The 17,368-nt window shown below is 45.8% G+C and overlaps 1 pseudogene; it reads left to right on the plus strand.

Moving 5' to 3' along the window:
• The first annotated feature begins 14,325 nt into the window (after positions 1–14,325).
• On the plus strand, positions 14,326–16,120 carry LOC101590865 (annotated as a pseudogene).
• The last annotated feature ends 1,248 nt before the right edge of the window (positions 16,121–17,368 follow it).

Below are 17,368 nucleotides of genomic sequence, written 5' to 3' on the forward strand. Positions count from 1 at the left end.
CCCTGGTGGGCTGAGCTGGCGCCACACACACACACACACACACACACACGCACACAAAATTTAAAAAAAAAAAGAACAAATCCACCCTCAGATTTCATCCCTTTGCCCTTTTTCTGTCCACTCTGACCCCCATTTCTGCCCTAACCCAAGGTGGAGAGAGGGGATGCTTCATGGAAGGAGTGCCTCTAAGTCACCTTTCTAGAAGAAGGGAACAAGAGCTTGGCCTTCTGCAGACTCTGTAGCCATCTCTTGAGAGTGTGATCTATGGAAATGGGGTTACAGCCCTCCTCTCTGCCCATCTAGTCCCTGCTCCTCTTCCTCTCTGCCACCCCAGTTGGCAGGGCTTAACTGTAAACCCCCTCCTTATATGAGACCTCTGCCTAGGACTAGTCTGCACTAGGAGCTGTGGACAAGATGGTTTGGGTTACCCTGGCCTCCCACCGATGGAGACCATATCTCCTCTGGCCAGAGCTTTGTCAGCAGAGGGACCATCCTCTTCCTATACATTGGCAGGGCTGGGACACGAGGCCAGTATGGCAGGCTACTACCCTCAGGCTCATCTGGTCAAACCTCCTCTTTTATTTGGTGGTGGGGGGCAACTATGGCCTGGGGAAGGGCAGTGGCTAATCCAGGATCCCCCAAAGCCTAGAAATTTTCTGCCCGGCCTAAAGGTCCCCTTGATTACCTGCAGAAAGAATCTCTATCTCCTATTCTGGAGATGAGATGGAGTTGGTGGCATGATCTGTATCATTAATTGCTTGAAAACTGAACAGATCTGAGCTTCTTGGGTGGAGGCAGAGGAAGGCTAGTAATAGTCTAGTCTTAACAAAATAAAATTTTATGTTCCTTAAATACAGGAATTTAACCCTGGACAGCTATTAATAAAGTGTGGTCAAGGGAAGGTCCTGGCTTCGCCGGCGATAAGGTCAGAGTTCACTTGTGATTGGCATGCTAACGGCTTCCGTGCAACGAGACATTGCCAAAGGGCACAACACTTGCTCTGCCATCTGGATCACAACACACGCCCGCAGGCTGGGAGCTCCTGTTATTATTATCTTGTTCCCACTAGGAGTTTGTTCAGCACATGTTCCATCAGCAGGGTCCAATTCCTCTCTGGCCTAGTAAAAGCATCACAAATTCTAAATTAGAGGTGTCTGCGCTAACAAGGGCCTCTCCCTACTCTTCTTAAGTTTCTCCCATTGTGTGCTTCTCTTCCCACCACCACCCCCCCCAGCTTGGTCTCCAATTCCGTGGAGACAGGGACCATGTCTTCTGTTTCATCCATTCAACATGTATTGATTGGCCACCTGTCTTGGTCGCGCTAGGTGCTTTAGGGAATATAAATGTGAGGAAAGCACCTTGGAGGAAGAGGCCACGGCTGCCAGTGACTATGGTGTTTTACTTTATGTGGTCATCCACACTTTGAATGCTAGTTCAGACACAAGCAGAGGTAGCACTGTTTCACACTGGGACAAGGCTAACTGAGCTTTTCCCAGGAGCCACACAGTTTGCTGGGGATGGACCTTGAGCTGGATCCACTGGCCCTCTGGCCTTTTGCTAAGAGGGGGCAATTAGACACATGTGCTCACACACATAGCCTCCTCTGTCAGCTCACCTGCCGAAACAGGGATCCTGCCCCTCCTTTTTGGCACCAAGTACCCCAACCCCACCACAGTGTGTACAGTTTAAGCAAACAGAGCTTCAAGTAGAGACCACACTCCTTTCCTGGGACTAAACTAGGAAAATGATGGAAGAAATGAAAAAAAAATTGATATGAAAGTATTTGATCTTCAGCCAAATGCTCACAGAAAGAGGGCCCTGGCAGGAAACAGCTCCCACCCCACACAGTGCCTCCCCCAGTTCTGTCCAGAGCTCTGTAAAGGAAGCAGCGATCTGTTCAGTGGGTAGATCATGCTTATTATAGCTTTAGAGAAAACCAAGTTCTCTAGCTGGCTCTAATATTAGTGTACGAGCTCCCTCAGGCCAATAACACCGTCCTTTTTCAGGAGATAGTCAGCTGAAAATTGATTTTGAGACTGAATTCATGTCAGCCTCATATCTCTAACTCAAAGGGACCAACTGTGAGTTGTCTGTCTCCCTTGCTATGGACAGAGTTCTGGGGCAAAAATGGAGGCCAGATGAACTAGATTGGGATGGGGTGACGGTACTCTCTCTTTTCACAGTGTTCTGCACTACCGTTACTGGCTCCCCTGAGGGCATTCCATGGATGTGACCAGCCTTGCTCAGCTGTGCTGGGCTTCGGGTGGGAGGGTAGGAGGCAAGCAGATGCTGCCCCTTGGCCTTCATTCCACAGGGGCAAGGGTGGGTGGGAATGAGGGAACTGAGCAACAAACTTGAAGATCTAAAGAGTCCACATGGGTGGAAATGGTTCCTGGGGAAGAGGCAGGGTTGGACACTCAAGGAGCTCTCATAGGAGCTTGGGGCTGAGGGGAGTAGCAGGAGAGGTGTCTCACTAACCTGGGGGAAATGTTGTGCCTGGGTAGCTGTGGTTCTCAAAGATGATTTTCATCTGAATCCCAGGAAGGCTTATAAAAAGACAGACTCCTACATCATCCGAGTTTCTGATTTAGTAGGTCTGGAGTTGAGGCCCAAGATTTACATTTCTATCAAATTCCCAGGGACCCACTGTTTCTGGGCTGAGGTCTGTAGTTTGAAAACTACTAGAGTTTCTAGAAAAATGGACAAGTTTGTGCTCTAGGTAGGAAGGTTCCGAACAGAACCTATCTTCTCTCCCTGTTTTGCCCGTGCAGCTACTCACATCTTTCAGACCAAACAAATGCCCCACCTTCTCCAGCAGTTCCCCTGGCTGCTCTGGTCTTTCTTTCTGTATTCTTGATCCATCTCATGCCACAGAGACCAGACAGGCAGACCAGACTCATATTCCTCCTCCCCGTGAACCCATAGGGCCTTCAAGTGGCTGGGCCATGCCAGGCACTCAACCAATCAAACCAGTGTGCTTAATTTGGTTTAGAGCAGAGCTGGGAGGACAGGGAGTGGGAGGCAAGGGATGACAGGGTCATGAGCTCCTGACTGCTGTACTCAAAACAAAATGTGCGCATAGCCACGGAAGCTTGGCCTTCTTCCTTCCCTCACCATCTGCTTTGCATGGAAGGGCGCAGAGAGAGAGAGAGCCCTCAGCACGTTCCTCACTTGCTAAAGTCACAAGCTGTGGCAATGGGGGCTGGGGGGTTGGGGGAAAGGAAGCCAACCTTCCTGTCCCAGGAAATGTCCCTTCTAGCTACCCTATTGATTCAAGCCCCAAATAAGGGCACTTCCTGGCTTCAACCAATACATCAGAATGTCCAGTCAAGTGTTTCTCCAACACAAACTCAAGCTCATTTCTATGCATCTAACTAAATTCCCCTGTGACTCATGGAGGAGGGCTTACTCACCTGCAAGCCAGGCACATACAGTAATGCGCTGGCCACTGTTGGCCACAATACAGACCTTGATAGTCCTGGAAGGGATTCAAAAGGAAGACTCTTCAGCCCCATGTCAGACCAGAGGGACAGATTTGGAAACAAGAATATGTCCTACATTTTTCCCCTCCTAAGAGGAGACATGAGTACCTCTGTGGCCCAGACAACTAGGGCCTCCTCACTGAGCCCTGGAGTTTTCCTCCTGCTATGCAGACATCAGGAAAGCTCAGGGGAGGCAGGGCTGCCATGCATACCACCAGCCATGTGAATGGCTCCACCATGCTGCTCAGCATGTGGTCTACAGAGCCATGCCAAATCCTGCAGAAGTCACCCCAAGAGTCTGCTGCTGGGGGAAGCTTGGAAACAGAACAATGATGACTTCCCAAAAGGAGGCATCAGCGAAGAAATGAAAGCTATGCCCAAGGTCATGTTTTCATGCAACGATTTTTATAGGAGGAGTGATAGGCAATGCTGGGAAAAGAAGATGCTGCTCAGATTTTAGTATTTCAAGAAATCTGCCTAACTGCCTAAGGGTCAACTTTATTTCATGTGTTTTTTGATACAAGGGTCTCTAGCTGAGATGTTAAGTCCTAATTGGGTAGAGAAAAGTAACAGCATCCAATCCTTGTATTCCCAGCCTCACCTCCAACCCTGCCTCCCCTCCTCTGGTTTGCTGAGCTGCTAAATACACCCCACTGCCGTAAAGCAATGGGACAATTAGGAAAGTAAATAACTGTAAAGCCCCTAGCCCAGTGCCTGTCACAGACCACAGTGCTAGTGTCATGGGTCACACTGATGGGGCAGGGGTGAGGATGATGGGCTCTGGGGGACAGTAAGGTCTTCCTGGCACCTCTAAAATTATACTCCAAAGAGGGAGCATTGGAAGAAAGAACAGAAAATGAGGCAAATGACAATACTTTTAGTCGATATGCTTCTCATTTGGAGATACTGGCAAAGAGCTGAGAGACAGCGTGGCAGGATTAGTGGAGTCCTGACCCAGGGCCAGAAGCCTGGGGTTTGGAAGCTGCTGGCTAGGCTGCAGTCTTGGGGGCTGTCACCCCCTCCCCCTGCCTCCATTTCCCCTCTGCACACCAAGGGGCCAAGGGGAGAGCACCCCAGGCCACTCCTGCCCTGCACTGCAAGTCTGGGATTCTATTTAAGAACACACAGCCCATCTGGTTCCCATTGAGGACGCTGCATTTTCTCAAGTGCCGCCTCCCCCGTCCCCTGCAATCCAGATCCCCACCATGTGACTCCATCTTCTCCCAATGGTCTTCCGTTTTATGACTTGTTGTTCTGTGTGCGTGATTTGAGTTTGGGGACTTTTTTTCAACCCTCCCAACACACACACACACACATACACACACACACACACACACACACACACACACACACACACACACAGATTCCTCTCCCTCTTCCAGAAAATGTGGAGTCTGAACTTTTGACTGCCTGAAACCCTCAGGAGGATGGCGCTGAGCACAGAGGGCAAGACAAGATGGATGGATGTACTGTCCTCTGCTGTCGACTTCTCGGCTTCTCCATTTGTTTCTTCTCAGATTGAAGTGCTGGCCTGATGGCCCAGACCCTGAATCAGTGAGCATTGAGGCCAGAGAGGAGGCCTGGGAGAGGAACTGTTCAGTTCAACAGTTCAACCAGCGTTTATTGAGTCACCAGACCGTTGCGTGCTAGAGCTGCAGAAAGGGAACACCAGGCTCAGGCTGGAGGGAGCTGCCTGCTTAGGAGGCGCGAAGGCCAATAACCCAGCCCTCGCTGGGTGCTGGCCTGGAGCTGCTCATGGGGAAAACGTGAACTCCACCATGGCAGGGAGGTCGCAGAAAAGGCTTCCTGGGACATGGGATAATTAATCATTTGTTCGATCATTCCACTATTATTTATTTGCCCCATACTCGCAGGAGTTTATAGTCTGAAGGAAGGGAAAGATATCAGGTACATAACAGAAAATGCATACCTATAGCTATGCTTATAGAGTGCAAAAATGCCAAGAGCAGTTCTAAAGATCTCATTTAAGCCAGCTGGTCCTTAAAGAAGCAGTATTTAAGCAAGATTGAAAGAAAGCAACTAGGTAGGAAAGAGTGTTCTTGAGAGAAGAAATTATATACAAAGGTACTAACACTTGAAAGGCCCTTATACCTTCAGACAACTGACAGAAGGGCAAGGTGGTGACATGGAGGAACAGTGAGGAGAGGGGAGCCACCTAACCAGGACAGGGGAACAGAGGCACAGTGTGTGGCCAGTATGAGGTCAGGACTCAGCCTGAGGTCAGAGTCAGGAGTGATTTCAAGATCAAGATTTGGGGTCGGTCTAAGCTAGGCTTAGTGCTCAGGCGTTAAAGTGAGAGGCCCTGTAAGGCTGTGGCCAGGGATAGGTCTCTGATGCCAGAATTAAGGGTTTGTCTGAGGCCAGAGTCAGAGTCAATCTGAATCCAGAGCCAGAGTCATTCTGAGGGCAGTGCAGGGGTCATCCTGAGGACAGTGTTGGGATCAGTCATTCATTAAGTATTCATTGAGCATCTCCTTGGCCAACTCCCTGGGAGAACAGTGATGGCCCTGACAGCATCCTGCCCTCCTGGAACTTAGAATTAAGCAAGAAAAGTAATCCTTAAACAAGGAATTGCCAGCCTAGTTCACTAATTCTCACATCAGTGAGTGGTTTGAAGATGTCAGCTATCCTGAGACCTCCAAGTAAAGTTACCATGGCTGCATGGCAAGTGATCCACAGCTTCAGAAACAACCACGTCCTCTGTCCTCTGCTCCCAGATTCTGTAGGCTGGGAATAGAAAAGGGACAGCAGGAAGGGCCTGCTCATGCTGTCTGGTGCTTCGGCTGAGTGGACTGCAAGACAGGTGTGGGACTAGAGTTGTCCGAAGGCCTCTCTCACATCTGGCACTGGGGCCAGTACAGGTGATTCTCCTTGTGGTTGGACTTCCCCAAAGGGTGGCAGCCTCAAGGTAATCGATGCCAAGCAATAAACAATGGAAGGGGAGTCAGGCCCTCTACTCTGATTGGTCATCCTGTTGAACACAGAGATCAGAGAGTATCTTTTGTAGATATCAGCAGAGGGCAGTTCCTTTGGGGCATCCAAAGGGAAAGGATAAAACAGGAAAAGAGTTTACTTTTTTTTTATGTATTTGGTATAGGGTCTCACTATGCAGCTTGGACTTGTAGTGATCCTCTTGTTTTCAGCCTCCCCAGTGCTGAGATAACAGGCGTGTGCCACCACACATGGACTTGATGGCAGGCTTGGAGCACCTGAGGGGCAGGGCAGGCATGGCATATGGTGCCAGGGATCATACCCCTGTCCCTGCACTTGCCTAAGCAGGCTCTTAATCCTCTGAGCTATCTAGCCAGCCCAAGAGGTTACTTCTTGAACGAACCCTGCTCTCTCCCTCAGAGAAGCAGTTCCCTTAGCTAGATGCTCCTGTGCCTGAATGGGCCAAGAATGGGAGGAACCAGAATTGACCAAGTTCTGTAACTGCCCAGGTCCCACACACTCCTTCCCTTGGCTACAGAAAGGGTTGACAGTTTCCCATATCTGGCCTCCAATTCTTACTCCAACTTCCATTGCTCCTTTATGAAAAGAGTCATTCTCCTGACCTTAACACACTGGATGCCTACATGGTCCAACTGATTTGGAGAACCTTGAAGAACCTACAGGCAGGTGCACTTTTAATTAGATGCCATGTTTTAAAAACTTTTGATGCCTTACAAGATGGGTGCTGTTAAGACCATTTTGCTGATGAAATTAGAAGTTTTGTGAATCCAGTACCATATGTACTAATACTATACTGGGATCATCTTGCCTTCGTAGAACTCTATGGTAAAGTCTGTTGTAAAATTTTTCCAAAGAAAAGTTTGTAAAGCTAACATTTTCCTTGCTTTAGGTTCTTTGAAACTACAGAGTTGTGTTGATCTTATTTGGACAACAGAGGTTCTCTGCTTGGGCTCCAGGCTTAGATAAAACTTTTCCTTCTCTCACATTCATCTCTCAGCCAGCTGGAGCTTCATCTTCTGTCCTAGGGGCATGAAAGGAAAAGAAATAGATTTCAACAACAGCGAGGACTTAGATCACAAGTGGAAAGAGCCCTGAGTTCTGTTAGTCTCTGAGAAAAGTGAAAACAGTGGGACCAGGCACCAACCGAGACACAGTGAAGCTAAATCAGAGCAGTGCTGACTTAGAAACCCCTTTGTTCTAGAAAAGGGAAGGGCTTGGGACCTGGGCACTGCTCACATTTTAGCCACTAGCTTCCTGATTGGTCTCTCTTTCAGCCTCAGCTTTCTTGCCTTCTCCAGACCTTGAGATCTATTTCTCAGCTCTGGGGCTCGGATCCCAATAGTACCTACCCACCCACCTCTACTCCTCAGTGATGACCTGAGTCATGCAGCAGCTCTGGCATGAATCCTTTCCTCCTGGCCTTGAGAAACTCCCTGAATTGGCTTGAGGTCCAGGATCAGGCAGAAAGTTTGGCCTAGATGACCCTGAGTTGGGTTCCTGCCCTGCTGTTTGGCCCCCAGCTGCTGGTGACTCACCTGGGGGTTGGGAAGCCAAGGCCATTTGAAAATTGAAAGCCTCAAGGGGCTCTTTCCTTCCAAGGGCTCCAAGAACAAACCTTTGGCAGGACTCTAGGTCCAGCCTAGCCATGCAGCAAGCTGACTAGGCTCCTAGTCCTCTCGGAGACTGTCTCTGCGTCTCTGATCTCTAAACCTTGTACCCTGTCTCAGTCCATCCCTGGCCTCCTTTCCAGCTGGACATTTCTGCCTACTGCTCCCCCCATCCCCAGAATCACGTGCATCTCAGCTGTAGGAAGGCTTGGCTACATTTAGAAGAGATCTGTGGCAAAGCATGTCTTGCTTGAGTACGCCTGCCTTTCCTCACATTTTTCAGCCCCTGTGCAGTGAGGTGAGACCTTGTGATCAGTTCTGGCCAATGATTACTTCTTGGTTGGACATCAAACAGCAGGCAAGAAATCTCCATGTGCTCTCTGCTTCCAACACCTGGGAGATGGATAATGAACCTTCAGATAACAGATCTGTATGGTCCTATGTGGTATCACCCAGCCATATGTGGCAATTGACACTAATTAAAGTTAAATAAAATTTAAAATTCCACTCCTTAGTCGCACTAGCCATATGGCAATTTCTGTACAGTCACAAGAGACTCCTGTACTCCACAACACACAGACAGAACATCTCCATCATTGTAAAAAAAGTTCTACTGGAGGGCACCTTTTCAGACAACATAGCTGCAAGACGTCAGGTCACTGTCAGTCTGGTCCTCAATCAAGCAAGGAGCAGGGCCTCTTGCCAACCCACAGCAGCCATATAGCAGGAACAAGAAACAAGTATGTACTGTTTGAGGCATCTGAGATTTCAGAGTGGAGTCATTGCTTCTGAAGACCTGGGCCTATCCTGACTGATGCAGCCTACCTGCTTAAAATAAGCAGCAAGCAACAAATGCAAGGGAAGACGACCAAGTTCTAGCTTGTTGGGCAAATACTACGTGCAGCCCAAACAACCCGTGTGACACAGAGTCAGCACCTTGCTGGCCTTGCAGGGGCAGCTGGCTGAAACATAATCCCAGGAAAGCTCCTGGAAGAGAAGAAACAAGGTGGGCCTCGGAAAATGGGCAGGGCTCACACAGGCTTATTATTTTCCACCTCTAAGGATTTTCTGGCTTCCCACCTTGGAAAGCTGAGCTGTGCCAAAGGGAAAGGCAGACATTCCAGCAGAGCATCGAGATGGGCAAAGCGCAAGTATGAAGGAGCTAAGAGGAGCAGGAATGGACTGGGCCATGCAACTTTCCTTGAGGTTGCAAGGGAACCCTAGGGAAGCCAAGGAGATTGGTCAGATGGGAATTGAGAGGTGAATTTCTCTGTATGTTTCCACCCAGACTTGGCTAAGAATAGGGGGAAGAATACGTGGATAAGGACAAACTAATGTTATCATTGCTGATAACTGGGGGTGGAGCTGATTTCAGGAATGACAGGCTGGAATTCAGTAATGAAGTCACAGTTCTCCTTGGAAGTATGAGAATTTACAGGCAGTGTTTTGCTTCTGGAGTGATCAGTTAATTGGTGATTAATTCATACCAGAAGCTAGTTAACCCCAGAGCTCCTCCCCTCTGAGCCCAGGGCTCAACTTTCCAATACTCCACTTGGCTTTCCCAATTGAGTGTCCTCTCAACACTTCAGCCTCAGCCTGGCCAGTGATGTACACACCACCCTACTCCAGCCTAGAGCCAAAAGTCACAGGCTTCCCAGCACTCAGCTATGGCCATACACACGCACATGCACACACACATGCACACACACACTCAAACTTCAGTGAGATATCTTTCAGCAGTGACCCAGCCTCTACTACCACCCCAACCTCTCTGGTGCTTCTATAAATACACTTAGGGCTTCTAGTTCTGCCTCCTATTTCTCCATTTCTTCCAGCCCATCCTCCATTCCAGCATCAAGCTTCCCAATATTTGCCTGGGTAATGCCCCTTTCCTAAACCCTTCAGGGGATCTACTCCTCAAGCTGGCATTCAAAATCTTCTGCTAGCTGGTTCCAACTTACACTGAGTCTGATTTCCTATTACTTCCTTGCAAATAATCATACCCCTGTCAAACAGATAACCTCACTACCGCCTCTTTCCCTTGCTCCTGTCTTACTCCTTGTCTCCCAGGAAGCTTCCTTGATTGTTCTCTTATCCTATCATTGCACCTTTCTTCCTGTTATTATGAAGCTATTCAAAGGGGTACACATGAGGATTAAAGGCTGTAACCCACTTTTCCACTTACTGGTTGTGTGACTTCAGATAAGTCACATAAACTTTCTCTTTTATTTTTGTAATGCATTTGGTACAGGGTCTAACTACAAAGCTCAGAATCATAGTGATCCTTCTGTTTTCAGCCTCCTCATTGCTGGGATTACAGGCATGCGCTACCACGCCAGGTCTCGGTGGCCTACTCATTGCGCACCGGGGTGGGTCTTGCATGGCATGCAGTACTGGGGATCGAACCCTGGTCTCTGAACTTGCCTAAACAGGCACTGAGTCCACTGAACTATCTCTCTGGCCACCTAAACTTTCTGAACCTCAATTTCCTTGTCTTTACATGAAGATGATATCTTTAAAGTAGATTAAGTCTGAGAAATGCTTGGTGAACCTTAAAGTAATACACAGACAGCAGGATAATGTTTTACTTCTGATTTTTTTTAACACTTACATTTTAAAGAGTGATTTTTAGGTTCATACAAAATGAAGAGGAAGATACAGAAATTCTCCACCACTCCTCCCAGCCTCCTGCATTATCAACGTCCCTCATCAGAGTGGTAGAATGTTAACACATGTTTGTCACAACAATGAACACCAAACCTCCACTTGTACTCTTTGTACTCAAAGTCCTTACTGTACTTTGGGGCAGATTCTTGATGTTGTACGTTCTATGGACTTTGACAAATATAGAGAGACATAGCCATCGTTTAGTACCATACAGAGTATTTTCACCCTAAAAACACCCTGTGCTCCTCTCTGTCCCTATTCCTACCTCTGGTAACCATTAACCTTTTTGTTGTTTCCACAGTTTTTCTTTTCCAGAATGTTAAGTAGTTGAAATCACACAGTACTTAACATTTTCATAGTAGCTGTTTTCTCTTACTAATATGCACTAAAGATTCCTCCGTGTGCTTTTGTGATTAATCACACGTTTCCTTTCAGCACTGCATATTTCATTGCCTGGAGGTACTGCTGTCAATGTATCCCATGTATCCATTCACTCACCTAGAACATCATTTTTTTTTCTTTTTTTTGTCTCACTCAGAATGCCTTCAGGGCAGGTTTCTCTGGCTTGAGTTCTGGGGATCGAACCACAGCAACCTGAACTGACTGATTGTTTAAGCAGGCTCTTAAAGAACTGAGCTAAGGGGCAGGCCCCCTAGAACATCATTTTTGCTTCCAGGTTTGGGTGATTATGAGTAAAATTGCTATAAACATCCATGCGTGGCTTTTGTAAAGACATATCTTTAATTCACTTGAATAATTACCAAAATGTCTGATTGCTGGATTGCATGATAAGAGCAATATGACCCAAACAAACGTTGAAAATAGCTGTAGCGTTTTGCATTCTTACTGGCAACGACGAAGAGTTCCTGTTACTCCAAATCCTGGCCCAAATCGTATGTTGTCAGTGTTCTGGGCTTTGGTCATCCTCATAGATGTGTAATGGTACCTCACTGTCATTTTAATTTTCACTTCCCTGATGGCAGACTGTGTGGAAGATCTTCCCTCCCATGTGCTTATTTGCTTTCTTCTTTATATCTTTTTTATTTTCCTACTGAAGATTAAACCCAGGGCCCTCCCACAAAACTACATCCTCAGCCACTCTTTGTTTTATTTTGTTTGTTTATGTGTGGATGACAAGGTCTCACTAAGTCACTAAATTGCTTAGGCTAGGCCTGAAATTTCAGTCATTCTACTTTAGCCTTCCAGAGAGCTGGAATTATAGGCAGTCATGAATCATCATATCGAGCTCTCTCTCTCTCTCTCTCTCTCTCTCTCTCTCTCTCTCTCTCTCTCTCTGTCTCTCTCTCTCTGTCTCTCTGTCTCTCTATCTCTTAAAAATTAGTCCTCGCCCCCACTCCACTTCGAGACAGGGTCTAGCTGTCTTGAACCCCAGTAGGCTGGCTTTGAACTCACAGAGATCCTCCTGTCTCTCCTCCCTCCTTAGTCCTGGGACTACAGGGGCGCACAACCATGTCTGCTTCTGTGTTGTGTTTTGTTAGAGAAGTGTCCGTTAAGGTCTTTAGCCTATTTTTAAATTTTGGTTGCTTGTTTTCTTATTGTTATTTTTAATAGTTTTTTTGTATATTTTAGTAATAATCCTTTATCCAATTTGTCTTTTGTAAATTTTTTTTATAATTTATGGTCTTTTTCACTCTCCTGTCATTATCTTTCACCAAACAAAAGTTCTAAATTTTAATGAAATCCACAAATTTATTGATCTTTTTCATAGCTTGTTTCTCTGGCATTGTGTCTGGTAAGTCATCACATATCTCAGGTCATCTGAGCTTTCTATTTATCTTGTAGGAGATTTACAGATTGTGCATTTTTACATGTAGATATAATATCCATTTAAAATTTATTTTTGTATAAGCTTTGTCTCTAGATTCACTTTTTTTTTGCTGTGAATGCCCAATTATTCCAGTTGAAAAAGATTATCTGTTCCACTATAAACCCTTCGCTCTTCTGTCACAGGTCAGTTACCCACATTTATGTGGGTCAGTCTCTCAATTCTCAAGTCTGTTCAATGGATACACTTGCCTGTTCTTTCACCAATAACATGCTATGTAAATTGCTATGGCTTTATAGTAAATCTTACTGTTGAATGAGTTCAGACTTCTAACTTAGCTCTTCTTTAACTTTGTGGGTGTTTTGTCTCTATAAACTTTACAGTGAGTTCGTCAATACCTCCCCCCAAAAAATGATTGGGATTTTTATTGGGATCACATGAAATCTATAGATCAAGTTTATGAGAACCAACACCTTAGCAATTGTTAGTCTTTGTATCCAAAAATATTTGTCACTTATTTAGTTACTTCTTTTATTTCTTCAGAGTTGTATAGTTTAGGTCATATAGATCTTATTCATTCGATTTCAGACTATGCCATCTTTTACAACAATATAAATGGAGCAGTGCTTTTAATTTTAAATGCCACTTGTTTGTTGCTTGTATATAGGAAAGTAATTAACTTTTGTATATCATCATATTCTATAACCTTGCTGTAATTTTTTATTAGTTCCAAGAGTTTTGTTTCTGTAACTTTTTTTTTTTTTTTTTTTTGGAACCGGAGATTGAACTCAGGCCCTTGTGCTTGCCAGGGAAGCACTTATTCCACTGAGCCATCTCCCCAGCCCCTTCTGTAACTTTTGTTTGGGGGGAAGCAATTGGATTCCATGCATAGATAACCAAGTCATCTCTTTGAACAGAGACAGTTTTATTGCTTTCTTCCTAGTCTATTTTATTTCCTTTATTATTTATTTTATTTCCTTTCTTCATCTTTACATTAACTAAGCTGATGCATGGTGTTGAAAAGGAGTTAGGGAGAAACACCCCAACACAAGCAAGCAGGCCATCCACCAACTCCAGGCCTGGGTAGCAGAGAAGCAGGTTAGCAGGTGGCCTGACCTTGGAGGAAGACAATGCCCTGGGAGAGAAGGTAAGCACAGAGGGCTAGCAGACCCAGGGAGAAAGTATCAACCCAACTTCCAGCTTCAAGGACTCCAGTGTTACCCACCCAAAGCAACTGGGTGGGAGACAACCACAAGATACCACTGTGGTGAGGGATTGGGCTAGACATATCTCCCCATCCCAGAAGTATAAACTTAGACTGGGAAAGGCTCAGGCCTTGACCTCCTTAGGGAGGAACTAGACCCCACCAGCACTGACTTTAAATCTAACAGTCTGCTTGAACTCCCCCACTATGGCCCATATCCAGCAGCAACCAGGGGGCTGATTTCTTTCCCATCTACTAATGTGAGCAAGTACATGCTTTGGCTTGGACAGCAACCATAGTCAGGGGTGAATGGACAGAAGGGTCTCTGGTGCAGGGAGGGCCTTCAAATACCCAGAGGCCCTAGAACTCGGTGGAGAATATCATGACAGGCTGGAGTCCAAAGTTGCAGATCTTGGAAAGAAACCACTCACTCAAAACACAGAAGAATTTTTCTTTGACTTAATCTTTAAAAAGCTTCCTATTTTAAATTATTATTGGTCTGCAGCACTTTTCAGGAGGCTGACTTTGAGATGAACTCAGAGAAGGCAGACATATCCTGGACTTGCTAGAGAATAAGGCTCAACTCTTGCCAGGCCAACCTGAGACATGTCTGACACAAGCAAGAATGGTATAGGGCCAGCTTGCTTCCAGGCCAAAGCTTCAGAAAAGGACAGTGGCTCAATGCTCCAGACCCTGTTGATAGTGACTAAGAACTTAGAAGTCTCAGAGACACCAAAGGCTTCAAAGGCACCAGAGATCTCAGAGACTGCAAAAGTCTCAAAAGCCTTAGGGGTCTTGAAGACTATGAAGGTCTCAAAGGCCCCAAAGGCTCAGGTGGCATCTGCCATCCAGTCCTCACCTGCCAAACAGCTGACTGATACTTAGATTCTGACAGCTGAAAACAAGAGTCCAGCAGCTGACAGCAAGACACAGAATACTGACTTGCGGGCTGTGGCAATGCCTGCCACTGAGACCCAAAAGGTCAGCTGTGTAGCTGGTGTGAAGGTCAATACAAAGGCTTCAGAGATTGAGGCTACTGCTTCTCAGGCTCAGGCAGATGAACCTGAGCACGAGGGTACAGCTGTCCAGGCTCAGGAGAATCAAGATACTCGGCCCAAGGTGAAGGCCAAGAAAGCCCGAAAGGTGAAACATCTGGAAGAGGAGGAGGATGGCAGCAGTGATGAGAGTCAGACTTCTGGAACCACAGGTGATCGATGGATCTCAAAGGCCCTAATGGCCTCAATGGCCAGAAGAGCTTCGAGAGAGCCCATAGCCTTTTGGGTACACAGGGCTTCGAGCACTCGATTAGCAGCTTGGGCTTTCCCTGAGGTCGCCTAAAGCTCATGGGGCAAGGCTCGCCGTAGAGCTGCCAAGCTGCAGTCATCCCAGGAACATGATACGCCACCACCTCGAAATGTGGCTCTTCTGCAAGGAAGGGAAAATGATTTGATGAAGTATTCGTTGGCTAAAGACAAGACAAAGATTCCCATCAGATGTTCAGACACCCTGAAGGACATCATCAAAGAATATACTGATGTGTACCCTGAAATCATTGAATGAGCAGGCTATTCTTTGGAGAAGGTATTTGGGATTCAGTTGAAGGAAATTGATAAGAATGATCACTTATGCATTCTTCTCAGCACCTTAGAGCCCACTGATACAGGCATACTGGGAACGACCAAGGACTCACCCAAGCTGGGTCTCCTCATGGTGCTTCTTAGCATCATTTTCATGAACAGAAATCGGTCCAGTGAGGCTGTCATCTGGGAGGTGCTGCTCAAGTTGGGGCTGCACCCTGGAATACATCACTCACTGTTTGGGGGTGTGAAGAAGCTCATTACTGATGAGTTTGTGAAACAGAAGTACCTGCACTATGCTAGAGTCCCCAACAGCAATCCCCCTGAATATGAGTTCTTCTGGGACTTATGTTCTTACTATGAGACCAGCAAGATGAAAAGTTCTCAAGTTTGCCTGCAAGGTACAAAAGAAGGATCCAAAGGAATGGGCAGCTCAGTACTGAGAGGCAATGGAGGTAGATTTGAAGGCTGCAGCTGAAGCCAAGGCGAGAGTGGAGATCAGAGCATGAATGGGCATTGGGCTTGGCTCGGAGAAAGCTGCTGGGCCCTGAAACTGGGATGAAACTGATATTGGACCCTGGGCCAAAGCCTGGATCCAAGCAGGAGCTGAAGATAAAGCTAAAGTCGAAGAGAGTGGTAGTGCTAGTGCCAGTGCCAGTGCCAGTCCCAGTACTGGTACCAGTGCCAGTGCTAGTGCCAGTGGTAGCTTCAGTGCCAGTACCAGCTTGACTGCCACTCTAACATTTGGGCTTTTCGCTGGCCTTGGTGGAGCTGGTGGCAGCACCAGTGGCAGCTCTCATGCCTGTGGTTTCTCCTATAAATGAGATTTCAGGTATCCACCTTGGTTTCAGTGGAGGCAGTTGGGGTTTACAGAAATGGGATGAAAAGTTGAAACCCAGGGTTAGAAAATGATGAGGAGAATATACAAAGACACTGCTTCTGGCATTTACTTCTTCCTGTTTGGTGGCTATCAATTGACTTTTTGATTTTGTTAAAAATATGTTTGCAAATATCCTTAATTCTAGCAGTCTTTCTCTTCAAACTAGGGTACACCCTCAGAAACCTACTCAAAACAGCACTCTAGGCAGTCACTGTCAATCAATTGAAATTAACACTGCATTAAATCTATTTGCTGTTAAAACATTATTATTGTCTTTCTTTCATCAATGTTGTGGGGGACTTAGGATTTTTAACCTCCTTTTTGCTTTTTTATGTCTTTAGTTTTTTTTTCTTTTTGTCTTTTTTTCCCTTTCAGATTTCTTCTTTATTATTTTTAATTCATTTTAATGAGAAAATAAAACAGAAATGAAATTGTTTCAAAACGGGTTAGTAGGACAGCTACAATGATTAATACATTGCATATTGTTGTCTTCATAGTGGTTATGCAGAGGACAAGATGCAGATATGATATCTTGTCTAAACAATATTAGTGCAAATCATTCTTCTCATTGAACTAAGAGAAAGTAGCTGTATATCTAGCCTATTTTGTATATACATAATTTTTTTTCACTACAAAATAGTCTTTTAAGGGGCTGGGGTGATGGCTCAGTGGAATAAACGCTTCCCTGGCAAGCACAAGGACCTGTGTTCAATCCCCAGTTCCGCCAAAAAAAAAAAAAAGAAAAGAAAAAAAAAACCAAACAAACAAACAAACAAAAAAAGACACATTGCCATTGCACCCTTTCAAAATAGTCCTTTATTTATACCCCAATTATTTGTTTAGTTTTGTCAGAGATGGGTGTTCCATTGCTGTTAAAGAAGCTGTATTAGGAGAAGTCTCTAAAGGACCTTTTCATACTTGAAGCCAGTCCAAAGATTGTAGGTACTTGAATTCAACAAAATAACCCAATATAGTCCAATAGTCCATAATAGTAATGGGTTAACAGCAAAACTGGTAATTGTCAGAAGTTGTTGACTTGAGCTTTTTACATCTCAGCACATTAATATTGCTTTACTTTTTATACCTCGTGGTTATACTTTTCTGCTGGATGGTTAAAACCATGATAAAACAAGACTTCTATAACAAAAAACGTAACTTTTGTATCTGACAAGGTCAGTCAAATCTGCTCAGG

This window comes from Octodon degus, unplaced genomic scaffold (assembly GCF_000260255.1).
Source record: "Octodon degus isolate 3935 unplaced genomic scaffold, OctDeg1.0 scaffold00058, whole genome shotgun sequence".
Taxonomy (NCBI): domain Eukaryota; kingdom Metazoa; phylum Chordata; class Mammalia; order Rodentia; family Octodontidae; genus Octodon; species Octodon degus.